Source organism: Perca flavescens, chromosome 15 (assembly GCF_004354835.1).
Source record: "Perca flavescens isolate YP-PL-M2 chromosome 15, PFLA_1.0, whole genome shotgun sequence".
Classification (NCBI taxonomy): Eukaryota; Metazoa; Chordata; class Actinopteri; order Perciformes; family Percidae; genus Perca; species Perca flavescens.
In genome coordinates, this window is record NC_041345.1 from 14061093 (window position 1) to 14067202 (window position 6110).

Sequence of the window (6110 nt, forward strand, 5' to 3'; positions counted from 1 at the left end):
TGGAGAGAGCGTGCATGTCAGCAAATACTCTTAGGTCACAGGAAAGCAGATCTGTGGCCAAAAAAAACTCCTCATTGAAGCTCCGTCTGGGCGGAGGTCCTCTAAAGACACGTTATGCTCCAGATTTCCACCACCTCTCCTTCCCCGTGCTTTCAACATTCCTGACGAGCTTCTTTTTTTACTTCCCTTTTATTTCACTCACCAAGTACTTACAAATCTCGATTCCCTACTCAGATATCTTGAGCATATCTTGAGCAAAGTTAAAAGAACCATTGCCTCTAAAGCTTCTTCACTCAAGGTAACCTACACAGAACCTACTCTGCTTCTTGCCACCCATGGTGTAGATCAAGCTCTGCTCTTTAGCACCAATGCTAGCTGTAGCCTTCATCCAGGGCCATGGCTCCTGTCAGACCAGAGCAGGGCCCCTTTGATCTGGGCTGAGATGACAAGGCTGTGTGGTCCCATGCAGTGCCCCTGGGCTCCTCTGTCACCACAGGCAGAATATGACAAGGTCACTTAGGGGAGGGCAGAGGGAACACACACATGATCTCCAACCTGTATGACTGGGTACAAGACTGGGGAGAACATGGCATAGACCCCAAGCGGTGGCACAAATTGCTCATTATTTATACGGAAAGGTAGTCTACTGATGTTTGGTACAAACCTAAATTAAAGATTTAACTAAAAGTCAAAGATATCTGTGTGTACAGTTAAATTCAGGTACATTACCATAAGCTATAGAACAGGTTTACTGGGTTTCCCTGAAGATAAAATACTTTGTTTGCTCTGTGATTTAGGTTAATATTGAATATGTAGTCCATTTCATGTTTTATTGTTCGTTTGATAATTTAAGGGCTAAAATGTCCAGTATCTTTTATTATTTCTTCTGGATTGATGATTACAAAAAACTCCTGCTGTGATTTTTATTTGGCAGATTTTATTTATGGAAGTTCTTTCAGTTATCTTCATCTGACACATGTTTCACCACTGCAACAGTATTTTTTGGTCTCCTAAAGGTTCACGTGGGCTGGGCACTTCTCTGTGCATGACACAATAAATAACACAGCTAGCTAACTGTAGCTGAACTAAACTGCAGACGTGCATGTAGTGGATATGGTTTGTAATTCCTTGCAAACAGTAAATTATCTATAGAGCCTTAGTGTTGCAAAAGTTTAAAAGTTTAGTAAGAATACAATCATCGCTCGGATTAAAGAGTTAATAATTTAAAGACATTTCCAGGTAGACCACTTAAATAAATCAGAAATAGCTTGCATGCTGTTCGTCTCCAAACTACACTTATTAGAAATTTACAGTATTTTTCAGTCTGCCAGTTGTATTTTCCATCAGTCACGCTGTCCTATATCCGCTGACTTTATTCTCTGTTGATGCTGAAATGAAGTAAAGCTGGTCTGTGGGCAAGTAGTCAACCCCCTGAGGAAGAGAGAAGACAAACATGATAAGAGGCTGTTGGTAAAATTACAGACTGCAGTCAGTCCTAATGGAGTTCAGCGCAGGGTTGAGGGAAGTGGTCAGTCAGTCATCGAAGTTCCTCCACTGACGTTGATGTTTCCTACATTCCTGAGCACCGATGTCAACTTACATTAAGTTCAACCTTTTAAACACAAATCCTGAGAGGACAAACATGCTAACTTTATTGTACTCCATGTCCACAAATAATGCTCACTTTAATGATAATATACTGATCCCACATTAACAAAGCATAAAAAAGCTGTATGAGGCCAATACAAACAGCGCATTGACTGATTATGAAGTTTCCCGACAGGGCTAACCACTCTCATTAGCATTAGATAAACACACTGCTGTGTTTGAAACATGTTTAGTGTATGCATATTTCATAAGAGTTGTGAACATCCATTGAAAATCCAACCTCTTCCAGATTTACAGCACACACTACAGTAGTAAGGGTGGGCAAATACCATAAACCACATAAACCACCTTTGGTATACATACTTTCCTGAGTTCATGACCAAGATTTGCCAAATATACACTACACAGGTCTTAACTTAGGCATTCAGAGCTCTCTGAACATTTGATTTATGGACCCTTCAGTGTTCAGTTTGGCGGAGCCATTCTTGACCTGAGTCTCTAAGCTTTAGGTTTGAACAAGTGCTGTGGGATCCAGCGCTCTAATTCAGCTTTGTGCACTCCGTGTATATTTTACTTTTCCCATAGTCTATAAGCAATCAGCTGTAATATCCTCTATCACCAGTGGCTGCCAGCTCAGGGAGGAGTTGGCTGGTACCTCAGGTTGCTCGCCTCACATCATAAATCCAGGACCATCTGAGCTCAATCTGTCTTTCAGATCCATGAAATGCCAAGGCTACCTCAAGTATTGGTCTCATATAAAATGTGCTGCACGTGTGTGTGTTCATGTGCATATGTTTCATCTACACCTGCAACAATATCAAAATGTGGAGTGGTGGAAAGTACTAAGGCAAATATTGTATTTTTTACTCCACTGCGTGATACATTATAATGTAATATTATAGATAAGGATCAAACACTATTGATCCTCAGGTGGAAATTCACAGAATTTTAAACTGTTGGAACACTGATTAGTGTTACAGTGAACTGTTAATATGTAATCTTTGCACTGCGTTTCTTACCATAGTTCTATTAATATCACTTGCCACTTTGGGTGTTGTCATCTTAAAATATAAGCATCACACAGGTACAGTTACATCTATACAACAATACACTTTGGTCCAACATCTACAGAGATACATATCATTTTTTTATGTAATGTTTATTTTTATAGGGAGTTTTAAAAAATATAGAAAAATGGAAGTATGGCATAGATCAATTCCACAGCATTAATAGCCTGAAATGCCCGTTTCTGAATGGACCTTTAAAATACACAAAACTCAACAAGAGAATACATACAAAACAGCACAAAACACAAACAATGATACATTCAAATTCAAATTCAGTGAAAGGCACCAGCTCATTCATGACTAATTAATGATGACTGTATCAACTTGAGTTTTAAATGACTCATTTTAAACTCTGTGGATAAACTATTGATCCCCCCCCAAAAAAGCCATCTTTTCTCACAGACATCCGCTCTCTTTCAAGCAAAACCAACCATTTATTACGTCAGTGTGCTTGCATGTTCTGTCTCTGAGCACAAATATATTCACATGGCACAGCAGCTGTTGGCAAGCAGTTATTGAGTTGTTATTCTACAGTATGTGTGCATCCTGGAATCCAGGTGTTGAAAGGTGCTGTGAAAGTTAACACCTTGATAGCTGATATGAAAGCACCACCTTCTCAATTGTATATCCACACATTATAAAAGAATCCATGAGTTTTCTTGGTAAAGTGACAAAGCCACTACCATCTTCTACTTTGGTCAAAGAAAGACGTTTTTTTCTGTTTTATTTACATCTCTTTCTAGATGCTGAGTGCCATCGGTGTTTAGTGCTCAGCTTGTGTGGCTCTGTCATTTGATGCATGTTAAAACAACCCCTGTAGTTTAGACCTGTAATATCTTTCCCCCTCAGATGTCACAGCGTTTTCATTAGGCCTAGCACTAGGTGGCTGGGGCTCATTATGGCCCTAGATAGCCCTTTAAAGACACACCTCAAAGTCTGGCCTTGGCGCTCAGGCTTACCTGAAAGGGCCAACGTTAATGCCTATGGTGAGCTTTGTCTCTCCACACCCTGTCTTCAAGAGACACAAACTGTATCAACTACAAAGAGAAGCATCCCTCTCTGCTTTTTGCAAGTTGCTTGACTCAAATTGTAATATTAGTGATTGATTCCTGATTATAGTGGGTGTGAAATAAACATAAAAGTGAATTTATCTGGATTAAAAAAAGCTACTGCGAGTTATAGCCAGAGGGTGTACGACTCACGGTGGCTGCCTGCTGTCTTGCACATACCTCCTTGAAGAATATGTCGCACTTTTCTTTAATGACAGACCAAAGGCTTGTAGCGACCCACTCATCACAACCAGACTTATTGATCTGGGTAACACGATGCAAATGTGTCTGAAGATAAAACACAAGCATGATGTACGTGGCATCCCACCAATCTTCCCTTCTGTTGACTGGCAGCTTTTAACCTTAGCTTATAACATGCCATTAGGTCCTTCCTAATGATCTACCCATGTTTGTTTTGAGCAAAGCTAACACTTGACGTACCAACATTTTGTTTCCAGCTAGACCTAACCCATCTAATGACTGCATGCAACGTTTTTGTAAGTGTTGCTCTGATACCACTCCTCGGTGCAGGAACCACCAGGTCACTGTCAAAGTGCAGCCCACATATCAGTAGCAGGAATGGGTCATCAGGTGGAGAGGTTATGACCTCCGAGAAGGCTTCATTTGGTGAACTGGGAGCCAATTAGTCCCCAGCTGCCCAGTGAGAGGAAGAACACTTAGTCATACCACTCACTGAGAGTAACAGCAGGAGACCACATGAAGAATTGTCAAAAAGAAATTCTTGATGTGCTCTCATGAGATGCACGCTACAAACCTGGGATCTCTTTAATGATATTTGGGGGATGAAATCCACCTATGAATTCCCTTGTTTGACTTTATGTTCCGTCCTTGCTCTTTCTTAGTTCGTTGTGGAGGGATTACCGGTGAGAGAGTTTCCGAAACAGGCCAGCGGATGTGAAGAATCATCCATGCTGATTTAGAAGTGTCCAGAGACACTCTAGAGCAGTAAGTTTTGGGGGTTGGGGTTAGAGTCGAGAAGAGCCCTGGAGATGCTTTTAGAAATGCTCCCTGCTTTAGGGGGTGGGGAGCGGGGTGTCTGGACTGGGACTGGCCAGTTCATCTGAGTGGGGACTAATGAAAACAAATGATCTGACAAGGTCAAAAGGTTGAGATCAAGGCTGAAGGATCCTCCCCCCCCTCTCAATTTCCAACTTGGGGAGATTAATGATGGCAGAGAACAGCCATTTCTCTGTATCATTTACTGCCTGAGGCCTCTGGACCCTGTGGTGGCGGTGTGCAGCCCACCTGTTGGCCATATTAAGGCCGTATGACACTGAGCCAGAGGGCATCAGTCCTGATTCAGGGCTGTTATTGCTCTGTCCTGTTCACAGCACAGACAGGAGCATATTGTGTTGTCATGACTCTACCCAAAGCCTCCAACACCCTCCTAATTGTCTTGTCAATTTTTCCTCTTGACATTAGAGACACAAGATGATTCTATTCACATTTCTTTCTCAGTATATAGTAGATCAACTCACATGTACACTACTGAATGAACATTCTGATTAGACATTTAATGTGTGACGTTTTGTTCGTTTTTAGAAGCCTTTGCCCTGTGACTAATGAACATGCTTTTTGTAATTTTACAGTTGTTGACAATACTTTGATGAACTCATCACATAAATATTCACCAAGACAAGCATGTATCAGGCATGTCATTGGTGTTTCAGCATATAACACAGTAACAGATATCCTGAGTAAACAGTCCAGTCATGGTGGTGCTGTAGTACTGAAGATGTTAAGTGGTTTATAAGACAAGACTGCTCCCTTCTGGGCAGTTGAAATCAGCACAGAGTCCACAAATGCATTGCAACAAAGTCAGAACTGACTAACACGTTTCACTTTCAGAAAGGAACAAAACCTCCATGAATACTAATTTATTATGATTACAACTAAAAATCACATTAAGAGCAACTTTAACCAAAGTCTATTATATTGTATTTATTTGTTAACGTGGTCTTTACATTAAGAATTAGTTAATAGGGCTTTCTAACTTTTAGTTGCATTGGCACATAAAATACACCAGATGGCGATATTAGCCTGGCTGACTCACAGCAATAAAGGTCAGTGGACGCTTCCTACCGTTGTGTACATGGTGCACAATTTCTCCACTATTTTAGGGGGGCGTAATATGATAGAATAGCAAATAATACCACATTAGTTGAATCACTGAAAACATGTAAAAAATACATAAAAATACATCAAATTAATGATTTGAATTATTTTCATTTTGGTGACCATTTATTTATATGTATTAATTTCATATGTTATGTATTTATGAAAATGCAACCCTCCAGATTCAGCCGTGTTTCCTCACACACTTTATTTGTAGCCAGCAGATTCACGATTTGAGCAACATTACACT